A 23,787-nucleotide genomic window follows, 5' to 3' on the forward strand; every position below is an offset into this window, starting at 1 on the left:
ATGCTGCAAGTTACTTGCACACTTTGATAATCCAGGCAGCTTTATCATCACAGGCTACTAGAGAAACAGTTTCAACAGCTGGAGCATCTAAAGATGCTGTGGTCAAAGAGCAGAAGCTCACCTCAAGGCAGTTAAATGCAGCACAGCTTTGAGGTGCACACAATGGAACTCCACTGTCTGTGTAAAACCATATTTTCCTGTCATGGTCAAGTTCTTCCTCATTTTCTGCCCAAAACTACAAGTAGGAGCTAGCACACAGTAAAGACTTGGCACAAAAGACACTGCGGACAAAGTTGATCAGTGAGCAGTGCCAACAAGTCTGCTGAGCCTTCAGATGCTACCGAGGGGCTGGATTTAATGACCTTAAGAGACCTTAAGAGACAGCAACAGCACCTCTTGCTGTTACAGCTGCTGTCCAGGGAGGCATCTGCCCAGCTTGATGAGTTTACTGTGAATCCTCAAGTGAGGCACCTTTCTTTATCAGCATCCCTTGATGTCAAAAGAGAAGCACAGCTTACCATTTGTGCTCACTGAAGATTTGGAAGTGAGGGATGTGAACAGAGTGTCTCTCTCAAGTTGCTTTTCAATTGAGATTTGTACTCAGAGCACAATGATTTATCAAAGTGCCACACTCTGAGCTTAGGGTATTATTTGTATTTTTAAATTTGGTGTTCCCCACACAGACTGTACATCTCAAGTTAGGTTTATCTCCTCGTGTTTCTGGAGTTCCTACAGCCAAGTACATACTCGTACATCTATACTGCACAAAGGCGCCACCTACTGATTTAGTGAGATCCCATCACAAAGTCATTCCACTCCAGTCATTTTCACAGCATCACAGGGGCTGGAAGGGACCCGGAGAGCCCTACAAAAATTAATACTTTCATTCAGAAATCAGGAATGGGCAGCTTCTACTCTGAATAGTTTGCTCTAAATGGTTTCTCTTGAGCATATCTATCAATCTGGCATGACCTCAGCCTGGGAGCATGGGAAAGGCAGGTCTCCTTCCATAAGAAAAGACATGTTGCAACTATAAACCAAACCAGAAACAAAACAGGTAGACAGGTACGGCCCAGGATAACCCTCCACACACACCACAGGCCAACAGAATGATGAAGCACGTTGCCAACACTGCAGGCCCAAACCCATTCCCAGTGACAGCTGCAAACTCACCAGCAAGGCCACGCTGGCTTCAGCAGAGCTTCTGTGGGAACTGTTCCCTTGCTGACTGACCATGCCTGTCTGCCTCCACCATGGGGTTCCGTACAGCGTCTGCTTTGCCTGAAGCTTTGACAACAATAAGAGTCTTAACATCCTGCAGGAGCCTCCGCAAAAGACTGTAGATTCTGAGGAAGTGGAATTTCTCATGAGGGAGAACAAACACTGCTTTAACACATCTGTATCCAACAAGCAACTCCAGCACGTGGCCATCCAGAAAGGAACCCTTCTGCTGGATGGAGCCATGAGTCGGATGCAGCACCAGTGATGCTAACGGCATCCTAGTCAGCTTAAATACACTTCTCCACTCTTCTGTGCCTCCCCATTTACCTGGCAGCAAACTGAAATCCACCTTTACTAGGTACAAATGCTGGCGTGTTAGAAATATCCAACAGGGATGGACCACACAGGGACCCTGGGCAGAAGCCTTAGACACTGAAGAATAAAGTGCAGGACACAAAACGGGTTTTGACCAGTCCTTGTTACTACCAGCTGACTCTGCTTGGTGCAGGAGTTCCTGGACACAGGTTTTCTTCCCATAAACAAGGTATGTTGGGAAACAACCTTTTATTTCAACATCATCTGCTGAAATGCAATTCAATTCCATAAGCTGGCAGAGAAACTCTGGGAGGTTTGCTGGTCCACAGTACAACACGGAGCTTGCTAACACTGACGGGTACTGTTGAGAGCAACGCATGTGTAAACAGGAATAAAAGTCTTGCAGGTTCTGGGGGTCTGAAACAACAAACAAGCAGTTGTCACCATTTGTCAGCTTCAGGGTTAAACAGATTTCTGGCAGGAGAAAGCCAAGTTCCAGAAGATCAGTATATGGAAAAGACAGCACCAGCTTCAAGGCAGAAGGGATGTGCTGGCAATTTCCTCTCCATTCCTGACAAGGAATCTCAAACACAGCTGGCAGATCTTCAGTCAAAACCAAACAGGAAGCAAACTGCTTGAGGCCTTTATGAATGTGAATAGAAACACTCCAGAGAATTTTGACTATTGCAACACTCTCCACTGCTCCCTGGTCAGAGGGCCGAGGATCTGAAGTAGTGCTGAACTCAGAAGTCTCATCTCCTTTGTGAAGCCCCATTTCAAAAGAGCCATCTTCTTTGTCTGCGGTCTTGGTGTCACCCAGAGGGCTCCCTTTCTCCTCTGTAAAGCAGGGAGGGGGGGGGGGAATCTCTGCACAGTCTGCACTATCAAGGCAGAAAGGTGCTGGGTAAAATCTTGGTTTGTGGCAGTGTATGACATACAATGAAAAGGCAAGATGACAGTGTTACAGGGGTCAGGCACTGCACGCTGTTCTTCCTCTGAAGGATCCAAACTGCAAAAGAGATAACAAGGCAAAGTACGAGCCTGAGTTTCAAAACAGTCACAGCTACCTACAGCTCATGGTGCTGCTGCTGCTCTGAACTTTGAGGTATAATCTTGTTACTGCAGTTACATCAGCCTAATTTCATAAAACATCTTAAACAGTCAAGAATGCATAGGTTGCAGTTGTATTCATTTCTGTATTTCTTTAATACATTTACAGCATTTAGTTGATAGAAATATTCCTAATTCATATTATTCCTTTATCCTGCCACTGATTTTTCAAGATGCTTTCAGATCATCTTGTGTCTACACATTGTTTTGTCTTTACATAGTAACTATTTAATTTGTTAGATCAAAAATAGCATGGCCAGTAGGTCTGGGGAAGTGATTGTGCCCCTGGACTGGGCGCTGGTGAGGCTGCAGCTCGAGTGCTGGGTCCAGTTCTGGGCTCCTCATCACAAGAAGAACATGGAGGTCCTGGAGCGAGTCCAGAGAAGGGCAACCAGGCTGGGGAAGGGGCTGGAGGGCAAATGCTCTGAGAAGCAGCTGAGGGAGCTGGGGGTGTTCAGCCTGGAGAAGAGGAGGCTGAGGGGAGCCCTTCTCCCCACCTCCACTGCCCTGCTAGGAGGGTGCAGAGAGGTGGGCAATGGTCTCTGCAGCCAGGGGACAGGAGATGGGACAAGGGGCAATGGGCTCAAGCTGTGCCAGGGCAGGGTCAGAGCAGATGGGAGGGCAAAGTTCTTCCCTGGCAGATTTGTGGGGCTGTGGCACAGGCTGCCCAGGGAGGGGCTGAGTCACCTTCCCTGGATGGGTTTAAAAAAAAGGGTAGATGAGGTGCTCAGGGATATGGTTTAGCTTAGGACAGGAACAGTTGGACTTAATGATCTTAAAGGTCTTTTCCAACCTTGTGATTCTGTGATCTTCATACTGTGCACAGCCACTGGTTGAGAGGCTGGGAGTGTGCAATTTATCAGAAGTTAAAAATAAAGTGTTTAGCTCATCTTCCATTTCCCAAACCCAACAGGCACTTTGCAAATCACTGGCTGGAAGCCACTGACTCTATTCCAGGGTTCAAAGGTTACAAAGACTTTATACTCTTCCCACTGATTTCAGTTGAAAACAACTAGAGGCAGCGTGCAACCAGACACACTGGTTTGCCTTAAAGCCGGGTCTGAAATGCACCATCCACTATTGGGACTCAAAAAGCTGATGGGGGTTCAAGCCAGAGCTCAGAAGTGTCACTTACCCCATCTGGGGATCACTTCCATGTGCTTTACAGGAATCCAACAGAGAGGCAGGTGCCTACAGAACAAAGAACCATCAGGCAGTGGCAGCTGCTGCCAGATTTCAGCAGAAGTGAAAAGCAAAGTCAACGTTGGCTCCTGCTTTTTAAGGCCAGCAGCTCCCTGCTGAGTCGTGACTGCTGTACCCGTGGGCAGCTGAACAGCTGACCTGTGAGGATGCTGACACACCAGGTTTTTAGTTCAGGCTGGGCACTCTGAGGCAGCCAGGAACGCAGTGAGAACAGATGTGGCCTGTAGGCCTTTCAGCACACTACAGACTTCAGCAGCAGCGCACAGCCAGGCGAAAAGGCAAAGGCCCTGGAGAAAGCCCAGCCACGCTGGCAGCAGAGGCAGAGTCCCTCAGGGCTGGCTGTCTCATGCCCTGAAGCCAGGCATATGAAGGGCATTTCCTATATAAAAAATGACACCACAACGCAGAAGTTAAACAGCTGGAGTTTGAAGGAGACCAATTAGGCCAACACCTATTGCCAGAGAGAAGGTTCTTCCCCTCTCTGAGGAAGAGAACTGTCTTCCAAAAAGTGCTGAACTGCTCAGTTCAGAGAGCAGTTCAGCATCTCAGAGCACACTGAATGAGACACTAATGCCAGGTAAACATCTCAGTCCTGACAGCGACAATTCTCTGCAACTCTGGTGAATTCAGATCATGCACTCACTTTACAAGGTGGACCAAACCCACCACTCAAATTTGGGGCTACCTCCTTTCTCAATTATAACAGCTCAGAGAATGAAAATACCTTTGCTGTGGATTACTATAACAACGTAAGTTTAATATCAGAAATTAGCTTGCAAAAAAACCCCAACCCTACCACATTAAAACTGCCATAAAATAAACACAAGTGTAGCAATTACCTGATTTCTACACCCAGAGTCTGGTATTTCAAAATATCTCTGGGGAACTGTATAGTCTGTAGGAGTCAAACTACCAGATTGCAAAAGACTGCTGGCTAGGACTGTTTCTTCACAAATTATTTCTAGAAGAAATACAAAGACCTTTTAAAGTTGCTGAAGTAAAACCAAAATGAATGTCTAACAGTGTCTGTCAAACAACTAGAATTAAGATTGTATCATCAAAATGTGACCATCAGTCATTAAAGCTGCAGGGTCTCTTCACAGAACAGCCAGGACAGAACAAAACCAGGCACAATTTTAGTATCCGTAAGTTCACTGAAAGGTGCACTGAAGACTGCTAAAGCTCATTTTTTAAGCTAACCACCAATTTAAATCTCAACATCTTGTGTGAGAATTCTCCATGTGATTTAGTTTTAACAGAACTGGTCCATTTCCTTGAAACTTGCCCTGAGTGCTACCAAAGCATTGCCAGGCTGGCAAAGCCACAGCAGAGCAGTTTGTGAGCTTCACAGCATTCACTCCCATTTTTGCAGGCGCCGAGCAAACAAGTAGAAGATCTGTAAAACCTTTACCCTGGCGCAGGAGGTCCTGTCCCTCAAATGCCACTCAAGGAAATGATCTTCCCTCGATCAGAACCTTTCTGAAGGATCCCAGCCTGACTCATCATTACAAACTGATCAGGAATGCAGTATACTGAAATATTCTCAGGGACATTGGACTTTTTGCCTGTTTGATATTCACAGCCTGGCAGGAATGCAACCCAGCACACCAGTTCTCAGCATCAGCACAGAGCCGGCCCGCTCACGCGTGTACAACGTACGTGCAAATAAACAACAGAATCCCAATCACAGAATCCCAGCCTGGGCTGGGCTGGAAGGGACCCCAAGGATCACAGAGCTCCAACCCCCCTGCCACAGGCAGGGACACCAACCTCCAGGCCTGGAGCTACACAAGGTTGCCCAGGGCCCCAGCCAACCTGGCCTTGAACACCCCCAGGGATGGGGCACCCACCCCCTCTCTGGGCAGCCTGTTCCAGCCCCTCACCACTCTCTCTGCAAAGAACTTCCCCCTAATATCCAATTTAAACCTTCCCTCCTTTAGCTTTAATCCATCCCCCTTGTCCTGCCATTCTCTACCCTTTTAACAAGCTGATTCCCCTCCAGTTTCTCTGCTCCCTTCAGGGACTGGGAGGCTGCAGTGAGGTCCCCCCACAGCCTTCTCTTCTCCAGGCTGAACCAGCCCAGCTCCCTCAGCCTCTCTCCGTAGGGGAGCTGCTCCAGCCCTCTGATCATCTCCGTGGCTCCTCTGACCCCTCTCCAACAGTCCCACATCTTTCTTGTCCTGGGGCCCCAGCTCTGGACACAGGACTCCAGCTGGGGCCTCCCCAGGGCAGAGCAGAGAGGGACAATCCCCTCCCTATCCCTGCTGCCACCCCTTTTCTGATGGGAGTCCAGGATACCATTGGCCTTCCAAGCTGCAGGAGCCACTGCTGGCTCATGCTGACAATGCATGTGAGCTGCTTCCTCAGGCATAAGAACTCCTGCCTGTATCTTTCTGGATTGATGGCAAAGTTTAGTAGATGACACCAAACCATCTCTCAGGCAGAGGAAGCACAAGAGATATTTACTGCTTGAACAAAGCAACCGTGTTAGCCAGAAGGAAACTCAAATTGACAAGAAAACCAGAACAGGGCAGCATTATTGCTGGATTTCTCTTCTCTATATATGTTTAATCTTTGCCATAAGCCATTTGGAAGCCATGTTTAAGTTGAATAAAATGCTAGTGAAACAGATGGTGTCTAGAGAAACTGCAGAGAAAACAATTCACAGAAATAGTGCATCAGAAAATGAATTCCATTATTCCTGATTTCAGGTCTAACAATGAAATAAATTGCCCAGCATAGTTCCTTTTTTTAAAAAATAGACTTCTCAAAATCAGTATTTTGAAAACAACCCTTGATAGCTAGGTATGTAGCAAAGAATTCATTTCTGTTGTTAAAGCTGAGGAATGTCCTAATCCTGTCCTACTCCTTGCTATCCCACGATATATTAATATATTTATAAATATCCCACTATATATTTATATCCCAGTTTTATATTTATTTTTATAAATATAAAAGCCCTTCCTCAAGACTCTACTACAGGAATCTTATGGAAAAGGACCACAGTCAGTAACCCCAGTCTTACACCAGTTTTCCTATAAAATTCCCAAGTAGTTCAGAAAGATCTTGGTATTTTTTCCAAGATTCATGTGCTCCTTAAACATTTGCAATAATGGAAAAAGATGCTTGACCAATAAGTAACACCTAAACAGTCACAGCCACTGCTAGCATGCATCTTTACAGCTAGCCCTGCATAAAACCACAGGCTGCCCTATAGCCAGGCTGTCTCCCTCCTGCAACTTCAATGCTTGATGCTTTAAAGCAACCGTTGGCTTAATTTGGGAGAACCTGGCACTTCACCTGGAGGTGAAAAGTTATCCAGAAGGGCTCCAAAGGCAAATCAAGCACATAAATAGCAACTAAACCTGCATCTAAATTGCTTCTCCTTTAACTTAAACGCTGTCACTTCATTTTTACTGAGTGATCTGAGACCTCTACTGATTCTGCAGAAATGCCAGGAACAGACTCTTTCCAAAGACCTCTTCCCCCACCCACCAATTCACTGCTAAGAGTAAGCTGTTTCGCCCCAAATTATGGAGACTGTCATCACTTTTCTAAATGGTTACAAAGTCGTCCCCAACCAGATACACCCTACTGCATTTTAAGCTTTCATTCAGGCAAAAGCAAAAGCATCTTTATCTCTTCTCAGACACACATGAATTTCCCAGTCAGTCAGTCCCACGGGCCCCTGCAGAAGATGCAGGACACGCCACTGTTCTACGTTCTAATGCAGTGGGTACCCTTGGTTGAAGCATCCAGTGAAATGGGATTTTCAGGTAAGGTCAGCAGGTGCTGTGGAACACAACAGTGTGCTGAAATCACAGGCTCAGTCTGAACCCAAACTCCAGAACTGCCTCTTACTCATCTCCTTTTCCGACCTCCATTCTGGCCTGACAGAAACACAGCCCTTGCCAACAGCAGTAATGGAACAGATGCTCCAGCTCCCCTTGTGCAGACCAACAAGCAGAGAAGCAGGTTTAGAACGTGTCTACAGATGCCACAGTTCCCTTGAAGGCATGTATCTAGACTAGCAAGAGAGATACAGTCCTCTGCTGCTGCTTTCTGCAGTAAAAGCAGCCCCGTGCCCCAACTTCTGTTCGAGTTAATTAACACCACAGTGAACATCAGGGCAGCTTTGCCAGGTCACATGTCACTTGCACTACGCCAAAGCTGCCGGGTCTGTCTGCTCTGTCTTGATAAGCCCCATATCCCTACACAGAACATCCAGGTACATCAGTGCAGCCTGGAGACGCAGAACCCAGAGGCTCAGCCCAGCAGCAGGATATATACATGATTACCTTGGCTGGAGCTGACAGGACGAGGCACAGAGGGAGAGGAAGGATGAACAGTAAGAGAAGAACAGTTTGGTTTGGAGCTGGCAGCAGTGAGCCTGGAGTCCTCACTGATCTAATAAAGAAAGTAGGCAATAATTAAAGAGAAATCCTAAACACACGGGACACGTCAGAACCTGAACTGCACCAAGTCTACAAAGATTTCCCAGTTGGAGTAAAAAGAACGTTAGTACCAAATGTGTTGGGTTTCTGAGGGGTGCCACACGGTGGTGCTCACATCCTCTCAAGTTCCCATTGCCCACTAAGCAGAATTCCACTAAGAATTCGGTTAGAGAAGTCATTCTGATCACTGATCCCTGCACTGACAAAACCAGCAGCAAGTTTCACAAACCACAACGACAACAGGATTCTTAGGCTGCAGGGGCATCACAGCTCCTGATAATACAACTTATTTCCAGAACAAGATTAACCCACTGCACAGCAGACAGGAGAACAGGACAATTCAGACTTCTGATCCTTTCCCATTGCTCAATACTCGCAAGAAGAAAGTCTGGGAAAATCATTTCAGTCCTCTGCAACACAAGCACTGATCTCACACCTCAGCACTCTCTGTATAAGATGGAAAATACGGCTGTTGAGGTCAGCTGCATATTTATTGTGTGTACCATTAGGCCATTTTCTCTTTTCCTCCCACTTCCTCTATCCCAAGCCAGCAGAAAAAGGAACATCCTGAAACTGCACTGAAATCTAAATAAGAGAAAGAGGTGATGTTCAAACCTCACACTGCAGTAAAGCACAAACACTGCACACACTTCCATGAGAAGTGAGTTTAAGGAATTCTGCTCAAAGCCAATCTGGAGAGGACTCACAGGCTTCTTTTGTACCTAGCACGTTCTGCTCTCACAGCACCCAACTCACCTTTTTATCAGAGCTGCTCAGTTTGTGTTTCACCTCCTTGGCTTTCTGAATGGCTTTCAGCACTTCCACTGTGTCTAGTTCCTTTTCTGTGGTGACAGTGTTATCCAGACAGACCTAAAAATGTTAAAAACATCCAGAAATACAGAAAACAAGGCAGCTCTGTAACTTATTTTTACTTATGTCATAAATAAATAGTTTGATGCAGATGCTGTGCATGTCTGTAACCCTGTAAACAAGGTAATGACCACGTCAGACCTCATGACTTGAATGCAAACTCAGAAGGGCTTGAGAAGCTCCACACCCCACTGGCACAGGCACCTTCCAACAGGAACACCCTGTTACCCAGTGAAAGCAGGGCAAGCTCTCCCTTAGATCTGAGGAGCACGCCCAGCAGTGTACAAATGGTTCCATTCTCTAGAGACGTACTCCAACCCCCACTAAAAACTCCTCAGGCTTGTAGAGCATTCACACAACTTTCCTTACCAGGCTTTAGAAAGAAAAAGCTGTTCTTACATACCTCTGAAGCCCTGTCCCCAAACTGAGCCAGTACTTTGGTCCCATAGTCAGGGATGATGCTCAGTGGGTTGCTGGATAACACCACCTTTTCTAAGCACGGGAGGTTTCCTATATTTTTTACTTCATCAATCTGAAAGTTTTTCAGTAAAAGGATGAATACACAGATTGGCTAAATGAGAACACCACCACAGTCTAAGCATTTCTTGACTAAATTACATACAAACAGTAACCAGGAAAAAAAATTCTCTCCAGCCACTTTATTTGCACTTTCACCCTCTAACAGGAATCACTTGTGTTCTAAAGCAATCTGACACTAAAATCAGTAGTTACCTGTTCGATTTTGTTGTTGCTCAGATCCAAGTTGACTAAAGAGTACAGCTTGTTAAGACCACACAGCCTTTCCAGCTGATTTCCTGCTAGATTCAGAGTTTTGATGTTTCCCAGTCTTGTGTGAACACCTTCGAGCGATGTCAGCTTGTTGTAGGATAAGTCCAGGTGAACAAGGTTGTAAAGATGCTACGAGAGCACAGAAAATCCAAGTCACACACCAATTTGCTAAAATTAAACCATATCAAAGGCTTGTCCATTTGCTCATGCTGGATGCTGCCCAGCTGACAAACACAACACGAACTTGCTCATTACACAGGATTAAGCCTGCAGGAAAGGGAACTTCCTCCACTCTATTTTTCCCAAGCCATTGACACAGCTAGCAACGACTGAATTTAGTCAAGAACTACATGTTGCATGTCAGTGTTGGCAAGTAAGAAATGCACCCTTATGAGGGCTTGATGCTAGGAAGCTATTTGGGCTTAAACTCTTCTCCGCTAGATGAGTGGCAAAATCCTTTAGCAAAACAACCTGTGTTGGAAGGTCCTGGGCAGCCTGGCAAACATCACCTTCAAAAGCATCCCTTACCTGTAAGTTTTCTACCAGAGACACCCCATTGTGACTCAGGTCCAGGAACTCGATCTTGGGAATTAATTTCTAGATGGGAAAAGGTGCACATGTTAAATGCATTTTAGCTTAGAAACCTGGCTGTACTTCCTTCACCAACCAACTAACAGGCAAAGGGCAGGAACTTTCCAAGGCACAGTCCCTCTTCTCAGCTTTCAGCAGTAAAAAGCGTTCTGCACCCATTCTAGTGCAGCCAGAGTGCAGACACCTGCTGGTGAGAGAACCAGAATACTCTGATGAGCACGGTCGCGTTTGCATTTGACACCTGGGTTCTCACTGAAAACAAGCAAGTTGCCCCCAGTTTAGCCCCACTAACTACAGATCAAACTCATTAAGAGGCCTTTCCAGCTCATCAAACAGGCCTGTCTGTATTACACAGAACCCTGGATAAAGATTACAGAACCAAAAACCAGAGTAAGCTGAGCAGTGCATTGATCTCCACATCATTACCTTGTGGAGCTCAAGCACGGACAGTGCAAGGGGAAATCTTTCAGAAGAGAGATACATGAAGAAATTGCAAAATCGCTGCTGAGTCACGTGCCACAGAAGACCAGCCACCCTTTTTCCCCCCACAAATGAAGAAAGATTTCTTACCACTGAATCATCAATTTGAGAGATGCTGTTGTGACTCATATCCAAGGTTGTTAAAGTTCTCCAAGTTGGGATAACTGCTGTCACTGGACAGCTTGAAGTTGCATCCTCTGGCTCCCACTGATCAAACTCAGAGGCCTCTGGCACCAGGATTTCCTGTTAAAGACAAGCACCCTAAAAATATGTTACCTGCATCTTTGGTGAAAGCCCATTGTTTCACAAGCAATCCAAATGACCTTATGGAAGAAAGATCCCTAAGCCTTATCATCACCCAGATTAAAGTTAAAGGTCTTAAAGCAGGAGCTGAGTGTGTCAGAATTATTTTAGATCCACAGGGAGGGAGTCCCAAACACTGGCAGCCAACCCAGGCTGGAGAATGGGAAGGAAGAGAGGGACTGTGAAAGGTATGCTCCTCAGACCCTTGCCAAATCACAGCCCAGAGAAGAAGCCACACGCATTCAGCTCTCGAGGAGTAACAGAAGCACATTCCAATCAAAGCCAGGGGATGAAGTCCAAGGCACTGACAAGATGGGTTTGAAGAAAGCATTAGACCATCTCATAAAAAGGCATCTAGTTTTCCCATGTGCCCATAGCATTCTGGCCAGAGCACATGGCACCAGTGCAAAAGGCAGGCGGTTGCAGTTCTGGTTGCTGTGAATAAAATTTTGGGAGAAATCTCTTAAGGTTTGGGTTTTTTTTTGGTCTTACGTATATCTTATAAACTCTGAAGGCTCCCACTCACAAGCTTTCAGAAGGGCCAGAAACTCTCAAGTATTTTTCTAAATAATATGCTGTATATAATATTTTTCTAAATCATATGTTCTTCTCCACCCAGAGAATCCTCTGAACAACAGGTTCTACACACAGAGGATGGCAAAGGCAACTGAAGATCCACAGGAATAGCAGTAGAGCTGCAGTTTTGCTTTCTAAACTTCCCAAGCCCTCCAGTGCACCTTACCCAAACCACTGCTTCGTTTCATCTTTGAACATACCACACAGTTACAAGGAAATTCTTCATGTAATAAAAGGGCTGAAAAGACACTGACCTGTAGCAAGCAGTGTTAAAAATGCTACTCAGCACAAGTCTTTGTAATTCACTGATTTGGTAGAAGAACAAAATATCAAACTGGTTCCAGACAAAAATTATCTGAGGCCATTTTACATTTGTTCTGTAATGGCATTTTTCCTAGAAATTCTGGGCCACTCATCTCTAAAACTGATGGTTTTGTTAGTTTGGTTTGGGGTTTTTTAAACTTTCCAATACAGTTAAAGGTGAGAAAGGGGACAGGACTTACACACACATGCATGTATGCACCTGTATACACTGGCCTAGCCATAGTGTTGTCAAAGAATGCAAGGTTGAAATGAATATTTCCTGCCTCCCCATGCCTATCAGCACCCAGTAAGGCTCTGTCACAGAAACCCTAGAGGGCACCGCTGAAGAGATGACATCACATGGCAGAATCAACGTCTTCCTTAGAGAACTATGTTGAAGGTTGGTAGAATAAGCACCTGTTTAACACCGAGCTCTAAATGCTTACAGGTGTTTACTGCCAGTAAAGATCTTGTGCATTCAAACCAGGCTCCAGAAGCATGCCAAGAATCCCATCACTCTGGCAGAAACACCGCCAGTACTTGTGCAAACATGGCTCACCTTGAAATACTGGAGTCGACAAGTGAAATCTAGAATATGACCTAGATCAGTTTTGGCATCTCCATTAGCACACGTAGGCTTCCCCTGCAGCAACTGTTGAGTGACAGCATATGGCTGCAAGGGTCTGATGTTGAAGACTTCTCCAGCCATTCAGAGCTGCTCTCCTGAAAAACACAGGATGATGGTATCGAACACAACGCTGCCCCAGTTACCAAAGAGTAAATGGTACCTGCAAAACCTAATGTCAGCGATTTCATCTCTGTCATTTATATTCTAAGCTCATGATTAAGGCACCAAAACAATGTCTTTTCTGCTTCTAAACTAGAAGCACTGAATTCAGATAAATTTTCTTTAACACCAGAATAACCCAAGTGTTCAAACAGGCACTCTCTGCATTCAAGCCTTAAGCTCCCAACGCAACTAATGGCAAATTTCCCTCTTAACAGGGCTGGAACCAGACAAAGTTCATTTATATAACATACAAATTGCTAAACTTTGAGATATCCCTAAGTTCAATAGCAGCAGCACCTACCATCTAACAGACAGACCTGACATCCTTTGCTAAGCTGCTGATGTGCAAAGCTGCAGCATCTTCTTGGACAGTCTGAGGACTTTCACCACACTACCACCAGAGCAAGCTCCCAGGGCAGGAAATGCATTCTCTGGCAATATTTTTACAATCCCATTTCTTTCCAGGAACACTAGGAAACAGCATCCAAAAGCCTCCTCTGACAGCATCCCAAGAGCAAATGTGGATTACAGCAGTCAGAATACATGCACACGTGGAATTAACATCTTCCTCCTCTAACTTTTAAGGACACCAGTTTGACCTGACAGACAGGAGAGCATCGGCTTTCCTGATAAGCAGAGTTCTCCAAAGACTAAAACTCCCTTTGGCTTCAGTGGGAGCAAGTCCCAGAGTCCAGCTGCACATCACCACAAGGTTCCACTCGCATACAGCGGTCAGACATCAATGATTTTGGCACTAGTGAGGCTACAGGCACTACAGAGTCAGGGAACAGTTCTTCAGGACCTTCCTTAAAGTGTTCCACAATTTGCTGAGTGCACCCTCTGAAGTGGCTTCACCTAAAGTAGATTTTGTGCCAGAACAATCTGGACCATGCTTCACCTATCACCTCAGCCAGCCAGAATCACAGCACAGCATTCAGCCTGTCCCTCAAAACAAAGCCATCATGGGTTAATCATTTCACACGCCTCCTGCTCCTGGGGAGCCACTTAGAGATGTTGCAGTAGTGCATTTCATTGTCAGCTCTCAGCCTCAGAAAAGCACATCCTTTCATTAACTGACCAGAAGGTCTCATGTTTCCTGAATTCTGGAAGAACAACATTAAGACAGGTGAAGTGATGCATTCAACACACTCTATCAAGGCTCACTGAAATGACACAAACTTCCTGACTGGTTGCACTAAAACATACCAAGAAATTCATCAATTTCTGATTTATTTCCAAAAGCAGCTGTGCTTCTGTGACAGTTCCTCCTCAAATACAGCTTGGATCAAAGCACAAATAGCAAGAAAAAGGTGAAGAGGAAGAACAAGTCTCGGTCTGATGTGAAAGGCTCAGATCTCATGGTCTGGAGATTAAATCTCACAGGTATACACACGCATGCACATGGAGGGAACCATCCCCAGTTAAATTCTTGCAGGTTCTTTACCTTTGTGGAAGAGCTCTTCAGCCAGTGCAGCAGTGATCCCATTGATCTCCTGCAAAGATTAAACCATTGCAATGAAGTGTTACATACTTACAGTTCAAAGTGTATCCTTGGCCAAAATAAGTCTCCCTTTTTTGCTGTGGTACAGGACTTTTAAATATAGAAATCAACTGTCATCACATCTTATAGATTCTCTTTGTAACTTGAAAATACTTCATCAAATTATTTAATTTCATAGTTTTTTCATTTCCAAGATGGAAAATACTGAACTACATTTAAATAATCACACACTGCATGTTTTCAAAAAGGGCAACAGCAACTAGAGCAATTCTTACTGACCATCATCAGCCCAATGCCAAACAAAGCCTGGTTTTAAAGAAACTATTACCAGTACAGTTTTCTTCAAATTTTAACATTAGACTAACCTAATGCATGAATGTCCTGGCCAAAACCAGGACAATTAAGCACTCAACATTTCCTTAGAGCATCACTAATACACTGATAACTTTAGATTAACAAGTCTACAGGGAAGAAGAGATCTGTAAAAATTAGTCTTCTGGACTTAACCTCCTTGCTGAAGAAGAATTCAAAGTCCCTGTTCACCATCCTCTATCTTCTCTGCCCTTCTGGACCTACACAGTGCTCAACCCCCTTTCTACACACTGACAGCTCCAGGAGGAAAAGAAAAAGCCTGGAAAATTCTCCCTGTGGGAATTTGTTCTTTTTAAATCTAAAGGAGCACAAAGGTCGGTACAGGTATTTCCCATACTTCACAAAACGCAAATGCTCTGTAGAAGTCCAGAAATAGTTCTGAGCTCTTCCAAGAGCTCTCTCTAAGGCTCACAAGAAGAACAAAAAACTATCTGTTATAGTTTAGGCACACACATCTCATTTTAAGGTAGCTGCAAAGGACAAACAGGCATTACAGATCATCATGAAATGAGTATTTGATGAGTTTACTTCACTGACAAACCCCTCATGGTTCATGACAAGGAAATAAATCCATGGGCCATCTGCAGCACAGTTCAGCTCTTCTGATGAGGTGAACATTTCAGACAAGCACATTCTTAGTATAACTGAAACCCCACTCACTGAGGAGGAACAGTTTGGAGAAGCAGCTCGAAGCTGCATTCCGAACAAAATCCAACAGTTCTGTTATTGGATAAAGCCAGTTACACTCACCTGGCATGCAGAGATCTGACTGAAACCCAGGCTCTGTGTTCCCTTCATCATCTGGGGGACACAGCAGAATTTTCCTACATTTATAATCGAAACAAGGTCATGACGTGGAGTATTGTAGCCCACAGAAAAGGAGCTCTAGTCCTCTGTCAGACCTACAACAGGCCTCTGTCTTCGCTCTCTTATATGCACCAATCCCACAGAAATCCATTGTTTGCAGGTGTCTCTCTACAGCAGCTTCTGGGTACTCAATTATTTTCTTTTAAAAGCTTCTATCTGGAAGTTAAGAAACCAAATCTAAGATGACAAAGTATAAGACACTGCAAGGAAGTAAGCACCCCCATATCACTGCACACCCCTGTTCAACACCAAAGCAACAATAAGGTTGTACACTGCTGTCACATCCAACTGCTGCTCTTTGCCAAGCCAGACACAGCTTTCCCCTGGAACACAAAGGCTGCAAAGCACTTGTAGTGTATTTACTGTGGTTATTTCTACACCAGTTTAGTTCCATTAACCTAGGGAATAAGATTAAATAATCCCTACTGGAAATGCTACAAATAAGAATAGACAAGAAAAAAAAAAATAATCACAGAATCCCAGGCAGCTTTGGGCTGGAAAGGACCTTAAATCCCACCTGGTTCTAACCCCTTGCCATGGGCAGGGACACCCCCCACCAGCCCAGGGTGCCCAAAGCCCCATCCAACCCAGCCTTGAACCCTGCCAGGGATCCAGGGGCAGCCCCAGCTTCTCTGAGCACCCTGTGCCAGGGCCTCATCACTGTCCCTGGGAAGATGATTTTTTTTTCCCTAATACCCAATTTAACTCCCCCCTCCCCCAGCTTAAGAACATTCTCCCTTGTCCTGTCCCTCCCTGCCCTTGTCACCAGTCCCTCTCCAGCTTCCCTGTAGCCCCTTCAGGGACTGGAAGGCCGCTATAAGGTCTCCCCAGAGCCTTCTCTTCTGCAGGCTGAACCAGCCCAACTCTCTCAGCCTGCCTCCATAGCAGAGGTGCTCCAGCCTTCTCTGGCCTTGCTCCAAGGGCTCCACACCTGTCTTGTGCTGGGGACCACTGAGCTGGATGCAGCATTGCAGGGGGCATCACTCCAGATCAGAGGGGCAGAATCCCCTCCCTTGACCTGCTGGTCACACTTCTTGTGAAGCAGCCCAGGGGACAGTTGGCTTTCTGGGCTCTAAGTGCACACTGCCAGCTCACTCTGAGCTCCTCATCCCCCAACATCCCCAAGTCCTCCTCCTCAGGATTGCTCTCCATCTGTTCTCCACCCAGCCCGGAGCTGTGCTCGGCATTGCCATGACCCACGGGTAGGACCGTGCACTTGGCCTTGTTGACCTTCATGACAGGCCCAACTCTCAAGCCTGTCAAGGTCCCTCTGGACAGCATCCCTTCCCTCCAGCGTGTCACACAGCTTGGTGCCATCACCAGCCTTCCTATATAAACTAAGGAGGCAGTATCAGGCATTATAAAGCCTCAAGCATGCACATGGGCTAATATTGTAAAGATATTTTAGAAGACCAAAGTTCTGCAGGAAGATTGTTCCCCAGTTGAATTCCTGTGGCAAATATTTAGCTTTTCTGCTGACAAGCTAACTACTTTTGGTAAATATTTAAAAAGTACTCTCAAGTCCCAAACAATTGCATTTCTACCTCAAGCCAGACTCCCCTAAACAAAGAAATGCAGATTAAACAACAGCTTCACTCATTTATGGATTAAAACTAAAGGAAGGAAGGTTTAGATTAGATATTAGAGGGAAGCTTTTTACAGAGAGAGTGGTGAGGGGCTGGAACAGGCTGCCCAGAGAGGGGGTGGGTGCCCCATCCCTGGGGGTGTTCAAGGCCAGGTTGGATGGGGCCCTGGGCAACCTTGTGTAGCTCCAGGCCTGGAGGTTGGTGTCCCTGCCTGTGGCAGGGGGTTGGAGCTCTGTGATCCTTGGGGTCCCTTCCAACCCAGACCAGTCTTGGATTCTGTCATTCTATGATAATACACAAACACAATACACAAGCATGGAAGCATTCATATGCAAGTAACAGCAGTTCTTTGAAAAAGTGAAAAGGGATGAACATTACAGCAAGGAAGAAATCATCTAACTGAAAAGTGAGAATGACTGGAAGAATTTCTGCCTGCATAAAAATCTTTGTTGAAGTTACTGGACCAAAACATTAATGAAACAGACACCATTTAAGAGAGAAACTTCCTGGTGATCCGGAAGTTTGCTCCATCTTAACAGAATTCTCCCTATGTTATCACACACATTTAATAGATTTAAAACCACCAATCAACTTACAAAAGCTCCCTCATGACAAACTAGTCCTCCTTGCTCACATCTGCAGGGCAATAGCAGCACCATGAACAGATTATCCAAGTCAAACTCAGGCCTCAGCAGGGGAATTACATTCATGGAATACAACAAAAGCAGGTTCTTCTTTGTTGCTAAAGCTTTATCAACGCATCTAATGACCCACTACTTCTGAAGCCTTTATATGAAACCACGAAGAGCCATCTCAGCACATCCCACCCTGAAGCAATTACTGGTCCTCCTTTCCACAGAGTTCTCCAGTGCATTTTCCTCTTCATGAAGTTCAATCTCCCCCTTACAACACGATGCCATACTGTAAAAAAGCCCAATTATCCACAAGAGATGAATGAACAAATCACAATCTGAACACAAAAGCAAGCCACTGCTTATTTTCCTTTACCCTAACATTCTGTCTGCTGGCTGGAGCTGTTTCTCTAGAGGCCACTCCATCAGTGTGCTTCTCATGGAGAAGCACCATTTTTCTTTATTCAGGCTACTGGAAACTGTTCCAAGAATGAACCACAGATCTAAGCAGTAACCACTAAGTAGGGGTGCATGTGGATCGCTTCTGCAATGCTCCTTCAGAGAGCCAGCACTACTGACTTCAGCCTAACAACCAATTCAGCTGCAGATTTATTCACAGCTTCCAGCTACCCTGCCAGCATTTATTTCCTCCTCTTTGAGTCCCTACCCACACTACTTGTCAGCACAGCACCTACTGCAACAAAAAGTGCTGTCAAAAATCTGAAAAATATGCTTTGTTGCATCGTGCAAAAGGCAGAAAAAGAGCAGCTCCAGCTACTTTGTGAAGATTCCACACAGGTCTCTCCAAGCAAGACCCTCAGGCCTCCGTTTTTATATGCTAAAAACATAACTTACATATCAATGAAAGTGTAGGAAGTGTGACAAAACTGTTGGAGCAGTGACAGGGAACTTGACTAGCAGAGTTTGCAGGTAGACCTCCAACTCCTTTTGCCTTTTCTCCACCAGGCTTTTGGAATTTTTCCCAATAATCTTCTTGGGAGGTAGGAGATTTTTATCTATTTTCTTTTCTGAAACAAGCTGAAAGACAAAGACCAGAGTTACGACCCAACTCACAACCTGAACTCACACATAAGATGTGACAGAACACATGAAGAGCATGTTGCTCAATCCTGGTAGAACAAAACCAATACAGTTACTTTGGTAACTTTACCTACTGACTTCGGTATTTTTCAGAAAGACCGTTTTATAAAATTGTGAGAAGCTGAATAATAGTGTTTTCTGAGATAATTGCTCACAGTTACCACAGGGCAGAATGTAATGAAGTTGATAAAGCAACAGAATTACTAGTGCATTGCTGAAAAAGCTGCCCAGTTTTGAATATGATAGATTTGCCCTCATTTTCACTACCTGTTTATTCAGCACTGGTTGGTAACTAACCCATGCTACTGCCTAAGGTCAGTTTTATCAGCCACCCTACCTAAGAGAGAGTCTTGGCATGAATCCAGCTTCAGATTACCAGATCAGCTCATCATAAACACCTAAACATCTCTTGGCAAAAGGTTTAATAACTCTAGGTAAAACTCCACTCTCCCTGATGGAAGCTTCTGCCCAAGGCTAAAGTTGTTCAGGCCAACTTCCCCTAGTTCAAGAGGGGAGTGTAAGAGGGGCAAGTAACACTACTCATACAAAGGATTCAGTCTGCACTTCAGATGGCATCTGGCAGATATTCTTGCTCTTTGAGGAAAATATTTTTGTCCCACATAACCACTACAAAAACTGTACAATATTTTGTAAGAGACTGAGGCCAGAGCTTTAACCACCTTACCTTCTCATGCAGGTCATGGAAATCACTGTAACGATGCTTGACTGTCCACTGATGATTGCCAACACTGACCTGAATAATGTACACCTGAAAGGAAGAAATTAAAGTAAGGGACAATGCAACCAAAGCATGTCCTAAAGAGAAGCTGAGAAATTCTGTGGTTCTACCTTCTGGAAGTATTGTAGTTACCCGAAAGCTAATCTGAACTCTAAGGTGACTCTGCTGATGTAGAATCCCTAATCTCATTCACAAAGCACATAAAGCAATTGCTTTTATTTTTGATACCCAAAGGTTAGCATCTAAGCCACAACTTTTTCTAAAGATCTCTGCTACATTCAGCTGGTATGCATAGCTACTCACAACAAGCCTGGAACAGCAGCATCCTTTCTTCAGTCTCCCAATTTCCACAAGAGGTGGAGGAACTTGGCGAGCATCCTGCTGTCATGTCACAGCTACGCAGAAATGGAACCTTTCAGAAATCTGGACAAGCCCTTTGGCTGCTTGGATGTTAAGTTTTTATTCCTCAGCTTCCTGAGGGTTACAACCATGCCCAAGGAATCACTGCAGTTATCTAAAGCAATGCTGCGACGGAGAGAGACGGGACACAGCTTGATGCAGCAAGAGTCGATTTATTGCAAAGAACCATTCCTGTTTATATGCTCTGCAGACGGCTGCTTTCTGTCAAACACACGGTGTTCGGGGGCTACATCTGATTGGTCAACGTTTTGCTGTCACAGCAGCATCTCTATCTTATCATGCCAGTAGAACTTCTAAACCCTCGTCAGACAGCAGCTACACCTTAACAACAGAGGACACTTTTTCCTGGAGCCTGTCCCAGCAGGGGGCCGGCAACGATGCTGCCACCTTGTTTAGTTTCCCCGAGGTTCATGGCCTAAAGGCTCCATCCCGTTATCTCTTCACCTGGCAGTGCTTGAGCCTTTGTTTCTCAAGCTGCAGGCCACAACACTGAAAAAAGTGTAACGAATCTCTGGAGTTCCCCACTCATTGTGGCTACCGAATTAAATAAGTCTATTTCCTTATGACCTAAGGCCATGTCAATGAGAAGTAACTCTTGTAATTAGAGACTCCGTGGTGGTCCAAACCACCATCGCTAACCAGCAGAGAGTATGAGCTACTGACCTTCAGATCCAAGCGGAGAATGTAATGCTGGTTCAAGTAGTGGACCTCGTGGTGCCCAGTGAGTGGAGGAGACTTGGCCGGGGCTTGTGCAAGCTGTGGCTGGTGGTGGACTACTTGGTGTGCACTGCCTCTGTCTTCAACATCGTTCTTACCAGCTTCAACCAGCTCATCTCTGTCACCAAAGCGGTAAGGGCTGGGCGAGTGAGGGTGCTGCAGGGGCTCCACAGCTGCCCTTTCAGGGAGGATGGGCTGCTTGGGGCACCTGGCTCTCACACATCAATCAAACACCACAGGAGACAGGGGGACTGAGGCAGCTCCCCTGTGCCCTGGAAATATTGCTGGGGTGATTGGCTTTGGCAGACAAGACAATTGATTCTCACTTGAATATGGGAAGAGGTACTCTGGTTTAGAAACAGGTACAGTTTGTCCATGCAGCTGTTGCAGCTAGAAGGAAACAAGGTGTGCTTATTTCCTCACCAGCCACACTTGGATAAGCTTAAGTAGTATTACCCAGCTGAAGCAGATCATGTCCCTCAGAACATAGCAGCACACCTGCTGGAAACTGATAACCCAAGCCAGCCTAGCTGCATCCTAGCACAAAGGGATTTCCTTGCAATGGGTATCAACGCCTCAGGGAAAGGTAGATGTACACAGCTGTGATGGCTCCAGAGAGGCATTGCTGAAATCAAAAGAGCTTCATTTTCACCTAGACCATCCTACCTCAGAGTATTTTGGATGGAGAAGAAAAAAAAAATAAACCTGGTAATAGGTTTTACTCTTCTACACACATTTTTTTGCTTGTTCTTCAGCCTCCTGTTCCACCCACATTTCCTTAAAACATGAATTCACCTTCATGGCTCAATTCCACTTGGAGGAAATGATAACGTTTTTGGCAAAGCCATTTTAGTGGCACCATCCCAAATCTGACCCCAACTTCATCCCAGATTTCTGCATGAGAAATATTGTGACTGTTTGTGGAAGGATCACTTTTAAAAGGCCAAAGAAAAATTTGCTGTAACTCTCCACTATCCCTTTTCTTCCCATGTTCCTTCACAATCTTGTTGATCACATTCATCCCCACAGTTCTCAGCCGCTCACCTTCCTCCTGCGAGAGGCACTGGGGCGCCGGTAGCGCTTCCTGTCAGCGTTCTGCCCTGAGTTCAGCTGAGCCGCGGCACCGGATCGCAGCGAGTCGTGTCAGTGCCCCGCACTGGGCGCCACTGGTGGCGCATTGAAAGGCCCGGACTGCGATCGCGGTGGATCGAAGACACCTTTAGTAACAACTGAGCAAGCTTTTATCCCCTCTCCTGGCTGAGGCAGCAGCCTCCAGTCAGGTTTCTGGACTTTTCATTACTACAAGAACCACAACATTCCTATACAAAAGGTTGTCCCAGGGGCGTCCTTCTGTCTGCACCTTCCTTACCGTGACGCACAAATCACATCTCTACACGACCCTCTTTTCTACTTTTTCTCTTGCTTTTGCAGCTTCTCTCCAACGATGGGCATGGGTGCTGCCCTGACTGTGGTCCAGCAGGACCCTCATGTCCATTACCATGGTCAGGGCCAGGCATGGAGCAGTCTGGCCCCAAGAGCATTGCAAGAGAGGATGCCACTCCCAATTAGGTGCTCTCCAATTAATGCCTGCCAGGGATTTATTGTACCCAGTGTGTGCCTGCGGGCAGGCTGGGCTCTGCAAGGGGCTCCTGGCACCATTGCTGGCTCAGGGCAGCCCCTGCTTCGGAGAGGCGCTCCGGTCACCGGTGGGACAGGGACATGGGTGGCACCCGGGAGCCCCTCACGCCCGGGCACCGTCCCCCTCCCCGGCCTGACAAGGTCACCCTGGGCAATGCCTGCGCCAGGGCCGTGCCGGTGCCCTGACAATGGCCCCTTCCCCCTGTGCCCTGGGAATGCCCCATTACCCTGGACCCTCCGCTGAAGAAGCAGCAGATGTCGCTGGGGAGCCAGGTTGGACCCACAGTCTCTGGACCCCCTAGTCTCCAGAACCAGCTCCCGCCACCCCAGCCCAGGTGCGTCTCCGATTCCCAGGCAGCCTCCCCCTGCCCCCCTCCCACCGCTCACTTCTCCCCTCTCGAGCGCTGCCACCTTCCTCTTCTCATAGAGCTTGTCATTCTGCGCCCGCACCACGCCAGGCGTCAGTGGCGCGGAGGTCGCTGCTGTCACCACCACACCCCAGCGTCTAATGAAAACAACTTTAATGAACCCCGGGTCATTAGCGCGCCGCTCCCCCGGTGTCACAGTTTTGTGTAGCTGGGTGCTGGGAGAGACATGGGGCTGTAGAAAATGGTTGTTGTGAGGAGCTGCTGGAATTCTCTGTGGCCCCAAAGTGTAAATATTGGGCCAAAGCGCCTCTGTGAACCACATATAGGAGAAAAAAAAAACCTGCTGGCAGCTGCATTTTGCCACCAGAGAAGGGAGTGAGGAGATGTAACGAGCTGTGCAGACACGCAGGCTGGGGAGGGTCGGGGAGGAGGCACCCCGGGTGTTGGAGGGAAAGATGCCCCTGCAGCCTGTGGAGAAACCCACGGTGGAGAGGGTGTTCCCCCTCCCCACAGTCCATGGAAAAGGCCAAGACCCCACCTGTGGCCAGTGGAGAGGCTCCACGCTGGATGGAACAGGTGGAGACACAGAGAAGAAGATGCTGTGACCCTACGTTGGAGCAAGCCTCTGCCAGCACTTGCAGCCCACAGAGATGAGCGAGAGAGATTTGCTGGGGGGGAGGCTGGTGACCCCATGGAGGACTGGAGAGACATTGGGATTTATGACTGCCCGCCATAGCAGTGATCCACGGCGGGGCAGCTGATGAACAGGTAAAACCCTGTGGGAAAGGACTCACATTGAAGAACTTCATGGAGGACAGTCTCCTGTGGGTGGGACCCCACA

General features: G+C 46.4%; 1 pseudogene across 1 annotated transcript; it reads right to left on the minus strand.

Annotated features, from left to right (window-relative positions):
* Positions 1-1,192: 1,192 nt before the first annotated feature.
* Positions 1,193-23,755, minus strand: LOC311204149 (nischarin-like; annotated as a pseudogene). Its single transcript has 14 exons — positions 23,741-23,755; positions 19,750-19,833; positions 18,819-19,001; positions 14,450-14,498; positions 12,775-12,938; positions 11,124-11,276; positions 10,491-10,559; positions 9,906-10,091; positions 9,577-9,705; positions 9,060-9,173; positions 8,148-8,256; positions 4,689-4,810; positions 3,782-3,837; positions 1,193-2,545 (listed from the first exon to the last, which is right to left on the minus strand). The product of its transcript is annotated as a nischarin-like (transcript).
* Between the last annotated feature and the right edge of the window lie 32 nt (positions 23,756-23,787).

The sequence above is a fragment of the Gallinula chloropus genome (genome assembly GCF_964237585.1).
Source record: "Gallinula chloropus genome assembly, contig: HAP1_SCAFFOLD_166, whole genome shotgun sequence".
NCBI lineage: Eukaryota > Metazoa > Chordata > Aves > Gruiformes > Rallidae > Gallinula > Gallinula chloropus.